The sequence below is a fragment of the Oryctolagus cuniculus genome, chromosome 12 (assembly GCF_051225735.1).
Source record: "Oryctolagus cuniculus isolate XC-2025 breed Fujian yellow rabbit chromosome 12, ASM5122573v1, whole genome shotgun sequence".
Lineage (NCBI taxonomy): Eukaryota > Metazoa > Chordata > Mammalia > Lagomorpha > Leporidae > Oryctolagus > Oryctolagus cuniculus.
Genome location: NC_142878.1, coordinates 3,746,654 through 3,766,364, shown reverse-complemented (window position 1 = coordinate 3,766,364; position 19,711 = coordinate 3,746,654).

The window sequence follows — 19,711 nt, the reverse complement described above, 5'->3', positions numbered from 1 at the left end:
TAGAACCCGGTGTGCTGGTGCCGCAGGCAGAGGATTAGCCTAGTGAGCCGCGGCGCCGGCCCTGCCTGTCCTTGACTGAGTAGCAGAAGAGGCGGCTCTGGGAAAATAGTTATTTTCATTGTTTTAATACCGGAATGTTTGAGTACTACATTAGTTAGCTCAATCCTTAGTATTTGTTAAGATTTAACAGTTTTTAATATTTTGTCATATTCACTTCATGTGCAGCTTTTTTTTTTTAAAGATTTACCTATTCAAAAAGCAGAGACAGAAAGAGGATCTTCTACCGTTCACTCACTCCCCAAATGGCCACAATGGTCAGGGCTGGGTCTGCAGGAAGCCAGGAGCCAGGAGCTTCTTCCAGGTCTCCCACACGGGTGCAGGGGCCCGAGCACGTGGGCCATCCTCTGCTGCTTTCCCAGGCCACAGCAGAGAGCTGGATCAGAAGTGCAGCAACTGGACTCAAACCAGCTCTTATCTGGGATGCCGGCACTGCAAACGGAGGCTTAACCTTCACCACAGCACCAGCCCAGTGTGTAGATGTCATATACATGCATGTATATGCTATTTTTTCTTGAAAATAGATATTATTATAACAAAGTGTGGGGCTTATGATTATCATAAAGTGGGGAAAGAAGGATATATTGTCGTGTACATGAAGCGACATTTATAACTATGTAGCAAATAACGTGACAACTTCACCATTTTTCTACTCTCTCTATATTAACTTCCACAAACAAGAGAAAACACGGTATTCAGGATATGGTTTGCTTCACTTAACATAATGGCCTCCAGTTCTATCCATCTTGTTGCCGATGCCAGCATTTCACTCATTTTTCAGGGCTCAGGAACCGTCCGTTGTGTACAGCATTTCCTTTACCCCTCATCAGCTGATGGACATCTAGGTTAATTCCACACCTTAGCTATTGTGAACTGAGCTGCCAAGAATGTGGGAGTTCCAGTATCTGCTTGATGTGCTGATTTCACGTCCTTTGGATATATCCCCGGAAGTGGGATGGCTGGGTCATATGGTAGACCCATTTTTAGCTTTTTGAGGAACCTGCATGCTATTTTCCATAGTGGCCACACTAATTTGCATTCCCACCATGTAGTAGGGTAACTTTTCCTCCAGAAACTCTCCAGCATTTGTTACTTTTTTGACTTTTGGATAATAGCCACTCTAACTGGAGTGAAATGATACCTCATGTTGGTTTCATTTGCATTTCCCTGATGGCTAGTGATCCTGAACACTTTTTCATGTGTCTGTTGGCCATTTGTATTTCTTCCTTTGAAAAATGTCTACTCATATCCTTTTCCCAATTCTTGACTGGGTTGTTTTGTTGTTGTTGAGTTTCTTGTGCTCCTTATTTACATATTCTGGATAGTAAACCTTGATCATAGGCAGTTTACAAACATTTTCTCCCATGCTGTGAATCGTAGGGAATCCCAGGCAGGCACAGCAGGGGTTCAGGTGGCCTCCTTCCCTGAGTGTGACTCCTGCTTTGCTCTGTGCCCGAACCCTGTGCTGGCTGCAACTGCTCTGGTGTTGGGTGGGAGGGGTGCTCTGAGGTTTGAATGCAGCGTTATCTCACTTTGTAACCACATTGCCCAAAACAGAAGGAGGGCTCCAGGCCATAATTAATAGCCATGCTCACAGATCTTACCTCTCTGAGGTCTCCAAGGAGCTGGCTTTCCATCTACATTTCTAGAAATAGCTTATTTTACACTACTAGAGTGCTGCGAGTGATAGTTTCCAAATTATTCCTAAGATAATTATTAAAAAATTATTACGCAAAAAGCTTTTCCCACTTCAAATTGTACCTTTAAGAGCCTTGTAGTAAATACGAAGACAGAGTCATAACCCATTGGAAGGATTTCTGCTTGTGACACAGCCAATTCCATTAAGTCGATCTCCAGCGTGCTCTAAAGTGTATTTTCATTACAAGTTATGGTGCTAACTACCAGGGGGAATGATATGCAAATCAGCAATATTAACTATGCCAGTTAAGACGAGCCAAGCTAACCTAATGAAGGAGATACAGCCTCTAAAAAGTCATGTTTTGCTTTCTTAAAGGTTAATTAGGCTGTGTAATTATCCCAGACTGAAGCACGTTATTCTCTCGGAAAAGCAGGCATAATTAACTTAGGCAACCCCCACAAGCAAAAACGAGCGCATAGAAAAACTCCAATTCTAAGTGGTTTATTTCCATTGAACTCTAAAAGGCAGCTGCATGCTTACATAAATAAGAAAGGGAGGCAGGCCGGCACCGCGGCTCACTAGGCTAATCCTCCGCCTAGCGGCGCCGGCACACCGGGTTCTAGTCCCAGTCGGGGCTCCGGATTCTGTCCCGGCTGCTCCTCTTCCAGGCCAGCCCTCTGCTGTGGCCAGGGAGTGCAGTGGAGGATGGCCCAGGTGCTTGGGCCCTGCACCCCATGGGAGACCAGGAAAAGCACCTGGCTCCTGGCTCCTGCCATCGGATCAGCGCGGTGCGCCGGCTGCAGCGCGCCAACCGCGGCGGCCATTGGAGGGTGAACCAACGGCAAAGGAAGACCTTTCTCTCTGTCTCTCTCTCTCTCACTGTCCACTCTGCCTGTCAAAAAAAAATAAAAATAAAAAGAAAGGGAGGCAGATACACACGCAGAGCACACAATCCCATGCCCCCCCGCCCCCGTCTTAGCCAGCCTTCTGTCACTACAGTGAAATTCCCAAGAGAAGCTACCTTTAGAAAGAGAAATATTTAGCCCACTGTGAATTTTGGAAATTCATAGTCCTTGGCCAGGTGGACTTCAGCCATCCGTTGAGGGTGTTGGATGTGACGTCAGAGCCCACATAGAAAGAGGCGGCCAAGGTGAGCTAGGAGGCGGGGGTGGGGTGGGGGGCTGGGCCCAGGTCAGCTTGTACGCCGACGCTCCCCTGAGCACTCTTTCTGAGGGCAGCTCCAGTCACCTGACTTCACGCTGGCCTACATCCTGGTCACCATCATTGGATTAAGGCTCTACCCTCTTCAGTGCCAATCCTGTGAGATTTAACGTCCAACATGGGTTCAGAATCCAAATCCTGTTCAAACCCTAGCATCCTGCCCCCGGCTCCCAAAACCCATGTTGTTCTCACTTTCGATATACGCTCATCCCATCCCCAACAAAGTCTAAATTGATTTTAAAAGGCCAAGGGCTCATCTGGGACTCTTGGCAAACCTTTTAGCTGTGAGCCCTGTAAAATCAAAAGCAACTGGCATGTTTTCTAGACACAATGGTGGGAGAGGCGCAGGGCAAACATTCCCATTCCAAAAAGAGGCCATGGCCCGGCAGAAAGGATTCACGGGATGAATTCCTGCATCATGAGTTCCTGAATTCATGCGTGACCTGAGCTAAGCCCCATGCCCGGCATCTGGGGCGTGCAGTGGCAGGGGCTGGCTCCCAGCAGCCTAGGTGACGTCACTTCTGCTGCTCTCAGTCCACGCTTCCATTTCTGGAGACTGGAGTCTCCTCTCTGCAGCTTCCCGAGGCATGCCCCAGCCGAGGACCTGCCTCAGGTCTGACCACACCCTTCCCGTTGGTGCTGCTCAGGTGTGGCCCCTGCTCTGGCTCCCCGCCTGCAGCAGCCGCCTGACAAGTCCTCTGAGGTCTAGACGGGGCCTCCCTGCCTTTGCAGCTCCGTTGGTCTCTGCCCACATGGTTGCTCCCTGAGACAGCACGTGGACATCAGTGGCTGTCACAGGCTCGCGTGGCACACTGCTCACAGCTTTCCTCCGTGGCTGCTTCTCGTTGCTGACCACGCTGTCTTCCCGGGGTCTACACGTTGGCTTCAGTCCCTTCACATCTCCAGGTCCCACACAGGGGCGCCCACCCTGACTCACAGCTCTGCCTGGCCTGCCAGGCTGGGAGCATGCCTGCAAGCCAGCACCATGTGGCCAAGGTCAGCTGTCGGCCTCAGCCACAGCCACAGCCACAGCTGCAGGTGCTCCCCCCCTCCCCGCAAGGAACACAGGACAATAGGTGCCCAGCGAGTCTTGGGCCAGCTCCTGGAAAGCATCCTGGGCATCCATCAGAGATTTCTGCCCTCCCAGACCTCGGGGCCCATGGTGGAAGCGGTGCCGCAAGACTTCTGAAATGCCTTCTGGGTCTTTCACCCGTGTTCATGCCTATTGGCAGGTGCACGGCTCCTTTCATCGATGCTAACCGCTTCAGAAAGTGGTTTGTCCACCACACTCTCCTGCCCCAAGCAGGCATGCGCTTTTCTCCTTCTGTGAGACTGCAGATTTCGTGAATCTGTCCGCTCTGTTCCCCGTTCTCCTGGTTCTCCTGTAAAACTGAGTTGGCACAAAATAATACCCATGCTTCAGCCTCAATGCTTTGTTTATTTTACAAGCTATAAGGACGTTCTCACTGCAAGTACATTACAAAGCCTTCATTTCTAGTCTACAGAAAACACGCCCTAAGGAAGTGAACTCAGCACATGAAAGAGTTACCTGCACCCCATGTTTACAGCAGCTCAATTCACAATACTTAAATGTGGAGCCAACCTGGATTCCATTTCCATCAGCAGATGACTGAATAAGGAGAATGTGGTATGGGCATGTATATATAAAATCTATTAGTTATATATTATAGATATCAATAAATTAAACACACATATACATGATAGAATACGACTCAGCCATAGAAGAACAAAATTCTAACTTTTGCAATAAAATAGATACATTTGGAGTATTATGCTTAGTGAAATAAACCAGACCCAAAAAGAGAAATATCACATTCTTCTGATTTGTGGTATCTAACGTATAGAGTACAAAAAAAACTTTAAATATATAGGAATTGTGGTTTATTTTTTCACATTAATCTTATTTAGACTGTACTGATTGTTTTAAAAACAAATTATGATAATGACTATAATTTGAATTCCTTACAAGCAGTTTAATTTTAAAGTAGTATTGAATCATTCTGCAGACATTTTGCTTAAAAGTAAAATATAAAATTGAAAAGAAAAATGAAGGAGAGAAAGGGAGCGGGAGGGGTGGGGGGGAGGCAGGTGCTACATTCTTAGACTTGCATCTACAAACAACATTGGATCTGCTCTCTTTGTATTAACATCACATTGCCATGAGGATTGAAGAGAACTGTGTGGAGTAATTATCATGCATTTGCTGTGACCTGGAGACGCTAATATATTAATACATTTCTATGAAAAAGAAAATAAATGAGAAAACAGCAAGTGCGCCTCTCATGAAGGTGAAAAGCCGATACCTCCCAGGGACGATTCATCGGGCTTCTGCTGCTTGTGCTGCCCAACAAGCAGCGCCCTGCTTCAGGGAACTCCCCCAGAATCCCCTTCGGGGGCACTGCCAGTTGTCTGCGGCTCCTCCTCCCTCTTGCTCTGTCCTGCTCCCTCGCCCCCTTACAGCATCTTTACTGCATGCTGCTGACGTCCACGTCGGAGTCTCTGGGGGGAATCCCTTTCCCAGGGAAGGCAACTTATGGCACTGGTGCCAGATCCGTCCCAGAAAGCAGAAAGTTCAGTGGAGGTCTGGGGCGGGACACCTGCTGACCTTGACCGGGAGAATCTCCCCTCTGGTGGCTGGATGGAGCTGGCCTGTGTGCGGCAGCAGGGAAGCCGTTAGCGCTGCCCTGGGTGGGGAGCTGAACAGCGCATGCGTAGCGGGAATGCACAGGTCGGGATAGTATCTCGGTGAACTGGGGATTTCTGGAGAAATGGCAATCAGAAGGACAATAAATGTGATTACTGCTGGGGCTCTTGATTCACCCAAGAAAGACAAGAAAAGGCTAATGGTGATTAATGACCAATTGACGAGCAGGTACAGAAGCCAGAGGGCTCCCTTGGCAGAATATAAAGAGATTTCATCTCCTGTAGCCAGAGGGCAGGAAAGCTGAAGATGGGGCCACACCAAATGTAACTGCAGTGGCGCTCCAAAGACAGCGGAAACCCAACCCTGGAGGGTTAGTCGAGCTAAGTTCAAGATTCTGACTGGGAAGGAGCCCCATCCTCTACTTGGACCTACCAGAAAAGGCAAGGTGCACCTTGCCTGAGGATGCCAGTGGCAAATGACTGAGCCCCTTGTTTGGGAAGCTGAAGGGACAAGGACACCTGTGGAAGAGAGATGAGAAGGGACATAGGATTGGATACAGAGCGCTAAGGTCCCTGGATTGCATGTTAATGCCCAACAGACACACACATCACAGAAGACACTAAAATACCCAACTGAGAAAATGACTGTCATTTGAAGACAGCCCACTCCAGGGCTGCCTGATGGTTGCATGAAGACAGACATCAACAGCAGGACTGGGAGCCAACTGCAGCCCTCCCTCTCACCATGCTGTCCTAGCTACTGTTGGCTGCCGAATATTTCATGTGCTGGACATGGAGGCCACTGCCAAACCCCAGGCACAGCCTCGTCACCCAAGGACACTAACAGCCTCTTAGCAGGAAGATGACTAATTAGGCCTCTTTGACCCTAGAAAAGGCAGCAATTCATGTCCACTGAGATTGACGAGCATCCTGGGTATAGGTTTGCCCTGTACGACTCCAGGGTCTCAGCTGCACCAGTCCATAAAGGCTTATCAAGTGTCGGCCAACTAATCCAGGTTCCTCTTCATTACACTGGCCAATTACCCCCAGGTCCTGCAAAGAATGACAGCCAGCTGACACACCATCGCTGGATGGTTCACCTTCTAGCACACCACCCAGGAACTGCTGGCGTAAGGGAGCCATCCAACACCTTTGGGAGGCACAACTGAGACGCTCATTAGAGATGATGACGCCGGATGGGCACCACTCTCCAGACGGAAGGGCCACGCTCAGTGCCTCAGGTGGTTGCACGTCCCAGCAGGCAGAAGACGTAGATCCGAAGCCCAAGTGGGAACGTTAAGGAGGAGGGAACAGAGGCCCAAGTGATCCGTGGTCTATCATCCCGTGAGGCATTTCAGGAGCTCTGCCCTCCCCTCCCATCTTAGGCCCGGAAGTCCTGCTTCCCTGGGGTGAGAGGTACGGATGCACTGCCCGGGCATGCGGCAGGAGCCCCATTCATCTCTGAGCTCGGAGTGCGGCCCTGTCCCCTCAGACTCCGAGTGCTGAGAGCACCAGTGGCTATCGCTAGGCAATGGGTGCAGCAGAAAGTGAGCTGGGACCTGGGTGTTCCAGGGAACTGTGCATACTCCCCTGACCAACATGGACCGCAAATGGCCAAGAGAAGCCCTTGTGACCTAAGAAGGCCACAGTGACTAGGGACTCAGGTCGGTCACGAGCAGTCTGGGTTGCCCATCAGGTAAGCCGTGCCCACAGAGGCTGGGCACTTCACGGTGGACTGCGAGGTGGAGACCGGGAGCACAAGCTGTGGCCGCCAGAACAGCAACAGCACTGGGCATGGCTGCTGGTCCCACAAGCCTCCCTCCCTTGTCATCCCCACGGAAACACACCCGCCGGAATCCTAGAGGGGTTGGTCCTGCATAGGCTGAACCTGCACGTGCAATGCAGCCCCAGAGTGCCGGGCGTCGACGGCGTTTGCGTTGGGGTGCTGTGCTCACTTCCCCCGGTTAGCTCTGGGTCACTCCTCCCTTCAGCAGCTGGGTGTGTGTCCTGCTCACAGCGCAGGTGCGAATTCTCCAGGACTTGCTCCCAGCCACTCAGGGTTTGCTCATCCGAGAGTGTGCTGCATCCCAGAGCAGCCTTCACCCACCAGGTGGCTAAGGTGGGGGCTAAAGGTCTCCCAAAAGGGTCACCCCAGAGCATCAGGGCACCCAGCAACTACCATGGGGTCACGAAATTTGAGGACAATGCTACTTTTAGTTATGTTTTCATTAACTTGCTGCTATGCAAAGCAACGGCTGCCTGTAGAATATCTTGGATCTCATAAAATAAATTTGCTTTTCCTTTATTTTAACTAAAAGAATCTGCCACGGTATTCAGGCCTTTAAGCAGGCTTTCATGTTCTATGAAGAAATACTTAGAAGATATGCAAATATAAGACACAAAAAATTCATTTTCCTGGAAGGGGTTTTAGGGAGGTCTCTTGCATATCCATTGTATGCATGCAAAGCATCTGCAATTCAAGGAAGAAGACAGAGGGGGAGAGGAGAACCTAAGGAGGGCAGGGTCTGGGGAGAGATCAGAAGGAGAATTCCAGGATCCTTCGTTCACAGCAGGGAGGAGGCTTTCAAAGATGGCTCTGTTCTCCTTTGCTCCTAACCCACCTCGCTCAACAATGCGTCATGGAACCCCAACATTCCACCTCCAGCAACCCTCATGATTTACTGGCAATCAATACTGAAATGAACTCCCCTGCCCAAGCTCCTCCATCATCAGCCTGTAATAAAGAGAGCGGTGTGGCTCCAGCCCTTGGCTGCCGGGAGCCTGAGACTGAAACCCGAGTCCTTGCTGGCTGAAGGTCGCTGCTCTCTGATTGCAAATGCAGCGCAGGATTTAGATCCCAGGATGCAGGCAAAGACCCGGAGGCTGAGGCCGCGAGGCAGGTCTGGAAAAGGGTTCGAGGAAAAGCCCCCAGAACACTGAGGCAGAGTCTCGGTTTCCTCATCTCAAGGAACACTTGGTTCTCTGGGACGTCTGTCTGCTGCCACCCAGGAGTTGTCCAAGGTTCAGTGGGCACAGCAGAGACAGCAAGATGCAGGGACGACCCCTCCCTGCCAGGGAGCACTGCTCTGTCCCCTCCAGTTCTCTGCCGTGAGCAGGTGGAGCTCCACACACAGCAGCTCTGTGCGTCTCACAGGGACCTGGAAATGCCTCCTCCCTCTTTCCCCAGCAAAGCGCCGCCCTGCATCTGGGAGGATTTTGTCCTTCACGGGAAGCCCACCTGCCCGCAGGCCCCTCCTTCCCTAGCGAGCAGCTGCCTGGGCCTGATGGCTTACCTCAGTAAAGCGGACCTCATCCCAATGCAGAGAAGCTGAGTGAGCATGCCCACTACCGAAGATCAGAAACCGCCGCAGGCGGAAGTCCCAGGGACAAGTGAACGCAAGCGACTTCTCCCAACATTTCCTCGGGGACTCCTGCGTGAAGTCACCCTGTTTGAACAACCCCCTCTCACATTTCCCCTCCTTGAACGGGTCCCCCCAGGGAGAGAAGACCCCGCAGGAAGTGGACACCGCCTGTCCTGGCCAATGGTTCCCAGACATTAGCACACCTTGGAATCCCTGGACAAAGCGCCCTACAACACAAATCCCAGGACCCCTCCTGAGTGTCAGTGATTTGGGGCAGGACATTAGGACTTGTATTTCTTTCTTTTTTTTTTTTTTTTTTGAAAGTCAGAGTTACACAGAGGGGGGTGGTCTTCTATCCAATGGTTCACTCCCCAGATGGCCGCAACGATTGGAGCTGTGCTGATCCGAAGCCATGAGCCAGGAGCTTCTTCCAGGTCTTTCACATGGGTGCAGGGGCCCAAGGCGTTGGGCCATCTTCTACTGCTTTCCCAGGCCATAGCAGAGAGCTGGATTAGAAGAGGAGCAGCCGGGACTAGAACCGGCGCTCATATGGGACGCCAGTGCTTCAGACCGGGGTGTTAACCCGCTGTGCCACAGCGCCAGCCCAGGACTTGCATTTCTAATACACTCCCCGGGGACACTGATCCTGCTGGCCCCAGGCCCCCACTGAATGGGCCACCACTCTGTGCCACTGCAAGTCCCTCCCGTGGGTATAGACACAGCAGTGATCTCAACCAGGTGGCTGATCTCTGAGTCTACCTGGGATGGCAGTTTAGAAGACAGCTGTATCTGGGCCACAATCAAGATCAGACATCATCTCTTAGAGCCTTGACTCGGAGATACCCATGGAGGCCAAATCAATGCGAACAGAAAAGAATCAGTGCTCAGGGGCCGGTGCTGTGGCGTAGCTGGTGAAGCCGCAGTCTGTAGTGCAGGTATCCTGTAGGGGTGCAAGTTCAAGTCCCAGCTGCTCCACTTCTGATCCAGCTCCCTGTTAATGCTCCTGGAAAAGCTGTGGAAGATGGCCCACGTCCTTGGGCCCCTGCACCCAGGTGGGAGGTCCCTGGCTCCTGGCTGCAGCTTGGCCCAGCCCTGGTTGTTGCAGCCATCTGGGAAGTGAACCAGCAGATGGAAGATTCTCTCTCTCCCTCTCTCTCTCCACCTCTGCCTCTTCTCTGTAACTCTGTCTTTCAAACAAATAAATAAATCTTCAGAAAAAAAAAATCAAAATTAGTGTGTGGGTGTGGTTGGGACACTATGGCCCTCTGACACTGGCTCTTTCTGATCTCATCCTTGAGCCACTACAAACCACAGAGCACGTTTCAAGCAGGCGGTGGTGCAGAGGAAGACCCTCCATGGGCGCTTGTGCAAGCCAAGAGGGTTGCCCCAATGTCTTGGTTTTGGTTCAAGAATCGCTGAGCCTGGCCCTGGAAGCCCAGCCAGTGAAAGGCTGCTGCTTATTTTTAGCCCCCCCACCCCCACCCCGAAAACAAAATGCTGGCTCAGATGAGAATGGAATTGATTTGCAAAGAGTGTTTACCTCGTTTCCTTGTCAGCACACAGACAGCCAATTAATGACATTAAAGATTAATTAATGGGGAATCTTGTGCCGGAGCTGCCAGAGAGGGGATTAAACATGGTGTCCGGGCTTTCTTCCTAGTCGGAGGGGAGAATAATCTTCAGTATTAAAAGTTCAGCAGCAACTTCTGTCCAGGGAACTGAGTCATCCAGCTGCGGATGAGGAACGTTCCAGCAAAACCAACAAAGAGGCTCCGGCTGCAGCCGGTGGCACCAGGAATGGGAGTCTCCGGAGCCAGCACGCGGCTCCCCTCGCCAGGGCGTTGGCGTCACCACCTGAGCCCTAGGGCACCTCTGTCCAGGCAGCACAGGACCAACACAGGCCCGACTCTGCTGCTAGCCCTCGGCACACACCCCTTCCTCCGACATTCTTTGAGTCTAAACCGCCATGTTTCAGATGATGACGAAGCTGCCCATTGCAGGTGTCAAAAGTAAGGGTCCGTCACCCTAGAAAAGCACGTTACGCTGACTTTAGCAAGGCCGGGCATGGTCTAGGCTTCAGTTAGTTTCAGGTCAGCCCATTTTTTAAAGATTTGTTTATTTACTTGAAGAGTCTTTATTTGAAAAGAGAGAGGAAGAGGCAGGGAGAAAGGAGTGTGGGGGAGAGAGAGACAGATTCTTGCACCCATGGGTTCACTTCTCAAATGACCACAATGGCAGGAGTTGGGTCAGTGCAAAGCCAGGAGCCAGGAGTTTCTTCTGGGTCTCCCACGTGGGTGCAGGTGCCCAAGCACTTGAGCCGTCTTCTGCTGCTTTCTCAGGCACATTAACAGGGCGCTGTACTGGAAGTGGAGCAGCTGGGAATTGAACCTGTGCCCATATGGGATGCCAGTGGCACAGCGCCAGCCCCAAGCTCATTGATTTCCTTCCAGGCCCAGACTAGAGGGGTGGACACTCTTAGCTTGTGGTATTTTGCAAGAATGCAGGAAGCAATCCAACCACACAGCTTGTCGACTGTATTGCATCAGGTCCCCACGTGTGGCATGAGCCACAGCAAATTACATAGAAGGACCCAGTATCAATGAGGCATCGGTGGTGCCCTCCCTGCTCTAATGGGAGACACCATAAAGCTTCACTACAAAGGGAGTGGCTGCAGGATGAATTCCACCACAGGAAGGGAGTGAAACACAGGGAACAATGAGTCAGTCTAACTCTGATGGGAAACATGGTCAAGGGACAACTGGGAAAGCTCCACCAAGTCAGCGGGGTAGAGGAGCTACTAGACGGGCCTAAGGTGACCTCGAAGGTACCAACAGAACCAGTGGAATAGCTGTGGGTTTCTGGCACTGACTGCGCAGAACGAGGGCCTGGGCTGCACAGTCCAGGGAGGTTGGTTATGAGAATCTTCCACTGAGAGGGGATACCACATACAATAAGCAGCCACCTACCTAAACAGCATAGCCAAATGAAGGCTGCATCTCATGGCTCCCCAAGTGAGCATAGGATGCAGCCCCCATGCACAGTTTTGAGAGTCAGAAGAAACAAGAGGGAATACGTGGTTCTCCCGTGAATAGCCCAATGCTGCTCAATCGGACCCCTACAATCATTTCACAACGTTTCGGTTTTTTGTTTTTGTTTGTTTGTTTGTTTGTTCATTTGTTTTGACAAGCAGAGTGGACAGTGAGAGGGAGAGAGAGAGAGAGAGAGAGAGAGAGAGAAAGGTCTTCCTTTACCGTTGGTTCATCCCCCAATGGCCGCTGCGGCTGGCGCACCACGCTGATCCGATGGCAGGAGCCAGGTACTTTTCCTGGTCTCCCATGGGGTGCAGGGCCCAAGCACTTGGGCCATCCTCCACTGCACTCCCTGGCCACAGCAGAGAGCTGGCCTGGAAGAGGGGCAACCGGGACAGAATCCGGTGCCCCGACTGGGACTAGAACTCAGGGTGCCAGCGCCTCAGGCGGAGGATTAGCCTAGTGAGCCGCGGCGCCGGCCGTTTTGGGTTTTGACAAACCTGCGCATTGCCATTGTGGGTGCCCTGGAGACTCAGCAGGGCGGCTGAAATGTGTGATGTACTTTTTTTTTTTTCAACACAAAATCTGCTCTTGCCCAGAAAGATTCGTCCATGGAAAACATTTTTTAAAAATAAGTCATTGGAAAATCTATATGATCACAAGGGAAAGAGTAATTTCAGTCAAAATTTTATGGATGATGAGACATTTAAGTTGAACTCTGGAGGCCGAGTAGACAATAGGTGGGAAAATGAAGGGGGAGATCTGAGAGCCAGGAAGGTACTGCATGAAAATTTCACCCAGGAAGTGCGTGGAGGAGAAATGTTCTGTCGTGCTTGGTGAGCAGTGAGTGGTCCTGACTTAAACAGAAACTCGTATATATTTCCTTTCATCGAGTTTCTTTCCTCTCACAGAGGAAATGATTGTAGATATTTGCAGCGAGATTATTAACACACATGTTATCTTATTTCGCACGGACAATTTGCCCAGGAAGGTAAATATTTATGAAGTTGCAGTTCATCGTAGAGAAAAGATAAAACTGCTCTAAGTAATATTCAATATCAGAATTACAGGGTGATCAAAGCCATCCGTGGCCATGCTTGATAACACTTGATGTAATTATCAAGAAGGTTATGAGCAAGCGGAAAACGTGGCGTATCAGTAAAAGCCTCGCGCTGGCAATGACTCGGAACTGCTAACTGCAGTGCTGTGAACAGAAGAGTCGACCCAAGCACTCAAATCAATAAACAGCAGTGCTTCCCTGCGCCCCTGAATGTTCAAGTGGCCATCTGAAGCTCTCCGGCCGGGAGCTGGCCGTGCGGAGGCAAGCCGCCTCCCGCTCTCCGTGCCTGTGTGATGGCAGTGTCCCACAGACGCTGACTTCCACAAGTACGGGAGGAATTCCGAGACCCCGCAGCCTGCCCTCAGAGTAGAAGGAGTGAATCAGGACAGAGAAGTGCAGGTTCTGCATGAGTACCAGGTTTCAGGAAAGAGGAAGGGTTCAGGGTATCAGCGTAAAAGCACAAGACGCCCAGTTCACACAATTACAGCAACAACAGCTCAATCAAAACCATCTACTGTCCATTCGTCCTCTAAGATTTGTTGACCATCTACCATGCGCCAACCAGTGCTGGCAGCCAACTTCCTGCACTCCTGGAGAAAGGCAATTTGAAGAATCCACAGGTCAATCGCAGTACATAGTGATAAGTACAATGGCAGGGAATAACAGGGAAGGTAGAGTCGCGGGCACACAGATTCAAGCCAGGTAAATTTCTCTTACATTTGCATCATTCTTCAGTCCCCAATGTGTCTAGTACAAACAAGAAGGTTTTCTTCCTAACTTATTTTTTATTTTATTTGAACAGCAGAGAGAGAGAGAGTGAGAGAGCACCTTCCATCTCCTGATTCACTCAATAAATGGCCACAACATACAGGTCTGGTCAAGCCAAAGCCAGGAGCCCAGAGCTCTCCCAAGAGGGTAGCAGGGACCCAAGTCCTTGAGCCATTATCTGCAGCCTCCCAGGGCGCATATTAGCAGGAAGCTGGACTGGAAGCAGAGGGGCTGGGACTGGAAGCAGAGGGGCTGGGGCGGGAAGCAGGCACACTCCAATATGGAATGCGGGCATCTCAAATGATGACTCAACCACTGCACAGCACGTCGCCCCCCACTGTCGGCTTCGAGGGCTGGAGTCTGTGTTCTGACCCCCACCGAAGCCTTTGCTTGCCTTTGTCATGGAGTCACGTCCTTGTCCAACCTATCTATGGGTAGGGGTGAGCTCACACACACACACAGAGACATAAATAAGTCTACTTTTAAGTCTAGAAGATAAGTCTACTACTCAAATGAGTTGACACTCTAAAATTATAAAATGCACAAAAAGTACAGAATAATATATCTAAGAGAAACAATTAATGGAACATAAACAAATTTCAAATGACATTAATATTACAGAGAAATCTGCCAAACGTTTAAAATAAGTATTTCAATATGATCAAAGAGGCAAATGAAAGATAATATGACAAACACAAAAATCATTAAAGTCAGTCACACTTTTAAAATTACATGGAAATAATTATAAATCTTTGAGACACAAAATGCGATAATTAAGCTAAGAAACAAGACTATAGATAATTGCTGTAGTGCACTAATCATGTTTAAATAAGAGCTTGTTCTTATCCTCTGTCTACACTTTAAAGCATGTGTTTTGAAAAATGGCTAAGCCTATACTTCAAAATGAACAGTTTATTCCCCAGCACTTTCAACTTGATGAGACACCTACGTGAGAAGCAGGAGGCACGCCCGAAGTGCGAATTCAAAGAGAAAATCCAGATCTTCAGAAACTATGTGAACACTTGCTAAATACCACTGTTGAGCGAAGAAATCCCATCTAAGATAGGCTCAGGGTTTCATTTAACTTGCACCCTTTCAGGAAGGTAGGTTGGGAAGGACCAGCAAGTCAACAAATGGTAGTCGTGTATGACATCACTTACTAGGGGTTTAAAAGCTGGTTAAAAAGAGCGTCTCTGTGGACACATGTGTGTGTGTGGTAGAGATTTTACTACTTAAGAGAATGAAGTTCAGTAAGGAAAGAGTCAACATGGGACGTGAGATTTCCACTGTGTCTGCAATACTTACTGCTCTAAAGAAAACACTGTGAAGATAAATACAATGCTGTCACGGAGCAGAGCTCACAGCAACACGAGTGCACAAGGTCGCTTGGTTTGGAACCACCAAGACGCCACAGTGCTTCCTGCAGGTGGCATGATGGACAAAGCGCATCTGTCAACTCCAGAGAGAGTGTAGCAACGGATGCACACAAAAGCAAGAGTTTTTGAGAGAGACACGGGAGAACATGCTTATGCTCATAGGGTAGGCAAGCCTTTTTTTTTAAGATTTGTTTTCTTTGAAAGAGTTACAGAGACAGAGGGAAAGACACAGAGAGGTCTTCCATCTGCTGTTTCCCTCCACAAATGCCAGCAACAGCCAGGGCTGAGCCAGACCCAAAGCCAGGAGCCAGGAGCTTCTTCTGGGTCCCCCATGTGGGTGCAGGGGCCCAAGCACTTGGGCCATCTTCAGCTGCTTTCCCAGTTGCATCAGCAGGGAGCTGGGTCAGAAGTGGAGCCGCCAGGTCTCCAACCCGCGCCCAGCTAGGATGCCACATTGCAGGCAGCTGTTTAAGCCACCATGCCACAGTGCCAGCCACTGGGCAAGCATTTCTGAGCTTGATTCAAAAACACTAATCAAAAGGTCAGTTGGGATTCTGGATGGGGCTGCGGTGCCAGGATGGACGCCCCTCCCACCTTCGTGTGGTTCTTGATGTTCAAGGTTGAGGAGGAGCACTGGTGCCACCACACCGTGCTGTGGACGGAGTCCTGCCGGTTGCAGAATGGGTCAGAGACGGGGGTCCCAGCACACATACCAGAACTGCCCCTGGCCAGGGCTCTGTTCCCACCTTGGGAGGGCTGAGGCAAGCTGGAGGCCCGGGCCTGGCCAAGCCTCTCCAAGCGGCTGTCCACGCCACAGTTCCCTAAAAGAGAAAACATCAGCACAGAGCAGCCCAAGGCATTGTTCACGATCCAGTCAGGAAACAGCCCCACAGTCAGGCGGCTCAAGCCCAACCCGGGCCACGTCCGTGACTCCAACAGGTCTGCTTCTTGGGGCTTTGTCATGGTGTCGTGGACCTTGGGGCGGGACGCACTCACGCCGGCAGGACCTGCTGTTCCCACCTTCCGACGACCGAACCCCGAGGTACAGGGCGACACGACTTCCTGCACAAGCTGGAGCACGCATGGCCCCAGCTCTACGCCGGGAGATGAGGGTCAGGGAAAGAGCTGTGGGCAGCGCCCATTTTCCCTCCAGATTTAAGAAATGGTCATCCCCCTTCCCCCAGAAACACGGAAGAGGAGATAGCCGGTGGGGGAAGGGCCCCGTCTCCCGGCTTCTCCAGGGGCGGCCGAGGGCCCCTCCCCTGCAGGTGGTCTCCCGGCCTCCTCTCAGCTGCACCGACAGCCTTGGGAAACCAGGGTGTAGTCCGGCATCCTATTGACCTGAATACCTCACAGAGAACCCCCAGGTCCTGGGCCTGCTCTGAACTCTTTGGCACCCAGGCTGGGCGTGCCTGGCACACGGCAGTGTGACCCTCCCGCCCAGCTCCCACCTGCAGCTGTTTGAGTGCACAGCGGGTCAGTTTCACACACCATGATATCAGGGTTCAAGGTCCATCAGCCATGCTTGTGGATGTTGGATGTGGACACCCTCAGCTCTGCTGCAGCCCACGTCACTGTAGACAAGAACCTCCAGCTGTGCCAGACATCTCAGACCCCAGCCCTCCTGTGCTTGTGAAACTGTGTGCTGTAGGCCTCTCCCTCTCTCTCCGCTCCCCCACCCCAGCCTCTGGGAACCGTCTCTATCTCTAGTTCAGTGAGGTCCATCTTTCCAGAATGCCACACAGGTGAGACTGGACAGCATTTGTCTCTCCGTGGGGATCCACGTGCCAGTCAACTCCATCAGACCTTGCCAAGGTGCGCACAGGGACCCACACATTCCTCGGGACCCAGTCTGCATGCAGTTGGGATTTTCACTCAGGAACAGCATTTGCAAATCCCCAAGGAGATGGAAACCGTCAGTCAGCTCAGCCTGACGACCCCTCCCCTGACTTGCCCCGAGTGAGTCTGCTGGGGGACCGCTTTTCGGTAGCACATGCCTGGGCCGGTGGCTGGGGCCAGCAGGATGCAGCCCGGCCCTGAAGGAGTCCCTGGGAGGAGCGTGATGATCCTCCTGCCGACCCCCTGCCCAGGGTCCCAGTCTCCTCAGGCCCACTTGCTCTGACAGCTCCTGGCTCCAGCGGTCCTTACCACTCCCGGCGCTGGGGCAGAGGAGGGAGCCACAGGGGCCGGCTGAGGGGGTTGGGCTGGGACCAGGGCCCCTCTCCTGCAGCTGTCCAGGTGGAGAAGAGGCACGTGTGCGGGCTCCAGGGGCAGGGGGCCTGGGCTTTGGCTCCTGGAGGCCGTGAGGCAGCAGGGGCTGGGAGGTGGAAAGGGAAGACGCACTCCGGCCTCCCCTGAAGTTGGTGGCACAGAAAAGCAACACAGAATGCAGATGCTGTCACGGGAGGCTGTGATCCCCGTGTGGACAGCAGAGCTACCTACCACCTGGCTACCGCACGACCGGCAGCAAGCCCAGGCCTGCCGGGTACCGTCTGGCTTCCGGATCCTTAGGAACAGCAGCCTCTCGTTGGCAGGGTCCGAATCACAGTGGGTCCTCTCAAGCCCCTCCGTGGGCCTCTCCCAGGCGTCCAGGGCCAACAGCCATCTCAGGGGCTTCTTCAGGTTCCTGCAGAACGCACTGACCAGTGTCCCCTCAGCCAGCCAGCGGCTCAGGCCAAGGTCAGTCAGACTGAAGTTCATGTGCAAGGTTGTCCAGCTTCGGGCCCCTGTGCACCACCGGCACCAGGGCAGCAGTGCATGGCCAGTGGGGTCTGGCCAAACAGAGCCCTGGCCTCGTCCTCCCCCAGGGCACTGTGCTCCAACACGCGGTGCCAGACCGGGCCTGACCGCCAGCGCTCAAGCCAGGAATGCGTGCTTGGCCGGGCGCCTCTCCTTCAGCAGCCTGATGTTCTGCCACGGGATCTTCATGAGGGCCACGACCCACTCCATTGTCCATGGGCTGGAGGGCCACGGTCATGTGGGAGGACCTTCACTGTCACGCACTCACCCACGGGCTGCAGGGCCACGGGCTGGTGAGAGGATCCTCATTGCCATGCACTCGCCTGCTGCAAAGTGGCCGATGAGCTTCACGGGGCCATAGCGCTCTGGCCTAAGGTGTCCAGGAAGTGGAACCCACAAAGAGCATGATGGGAGGCCCTAGAACCTTCCATACTCTCTCTAAACTGCTCCATCTACTTTGTCAGCAATGCTGAGTAGTCAGCCACCCTGCCCGTGAAACCTCCCAAAACAGAGTACAGACAAAGGTGGTGGACAGGCGTGAAACAGACCCCTTGAGATTGGATTCTCGTTACAGCCCTTGTCTACACTCTTGAGAGTCAGTGGTTTTTCTACTCACTACTTGTTGACTTCTTTATTTAGTGGGGGGTTAAGCTTGTGATTAGAAAGACAATTGAAGGTATGTCATTGTGAAAAAAGAAAAATAAGGAGGGAGGGTGGACGTGAGGAAGGAGGGGGCATAGGGTGGGAAGCAGCATTATGCCCTTAAAATTGTATTTGTGAAATACATGAAATGGGTTTCATTTTTATAAATGAAAAATTAAGACAAAACAGAGGGATCACAAGGGGACTACTAATATGACTAACGCACAACACTAGCCGCACTGATGATACTGAGCAGCAAAACTAAGTGCTATCCAAATAAAATTGAAAACAGAAGAGGAAAACTGCAACAAAAAAAAACTATATAACTACACTAGTAATACTAACAAGTCTAGCAGTGTTATCTAACTAAAAATGAGGGAAGAAAAAATTTAAAAAAAAAAGACAGAATGGGCAGAGAAATTAAAAAGGTGGGAAAAGCTAAACAAAATGGGAAAAAGCATAAACAAAATAAACCAAGAGGCAAACAGACCAAAAACACAGCGACGCCAACAAGCACAAAGGCCGGGGGAGATGTGTCCAATCGCACAGCTCCCTGGGTACGGAGAACAAACGTCTGGCACACTCTGTGGCTGCACAGAACCTGCTGAGTGACATCACAGTCGTGTCTCCTTATGAGGTCACAGCAAGACATGGCCAGCCACAGATGCTTCTAACCCACAGGAGTTTTCTCAAGAACCTTCCACTTCAAAAAGGACCCCAAGAGATTTTTGTGTAGGTTGGTGATAGGGGTTGATGCTTATTTCTTGAGAAATTAAAGCCAGTAAGCTGTTCAGTGGCCTTTCCACTTCTAGTTTAAAAAGCGATAATAACTTTGGCTTTTGAAGACCTCCTAATGCCTGCACCTGAAATGTCCATTCCTTTTCCTTTAACCTCTGAATGACCCGTCTCAAAGTGAGGGCACAGCTTCTCCGGCAGCCTGATCTGTGGTCCAGTTCTGTTGCCTAAGACAGCATCAGGCACACTAACCCATCTACAGAGCTCCCCCCTGAGCTCATCTTCCCAGATTTTCATCAGAAACCATGGAGGACCAGAAGGTAGTGGGGTTGATAAAGTCCTGGTATGGACGGCCAAATAGAAAGCTAAAGCCTCCAAAATTGTCCCTTGAACAGCAGGGAGAAATGAGGCCTGTCTTG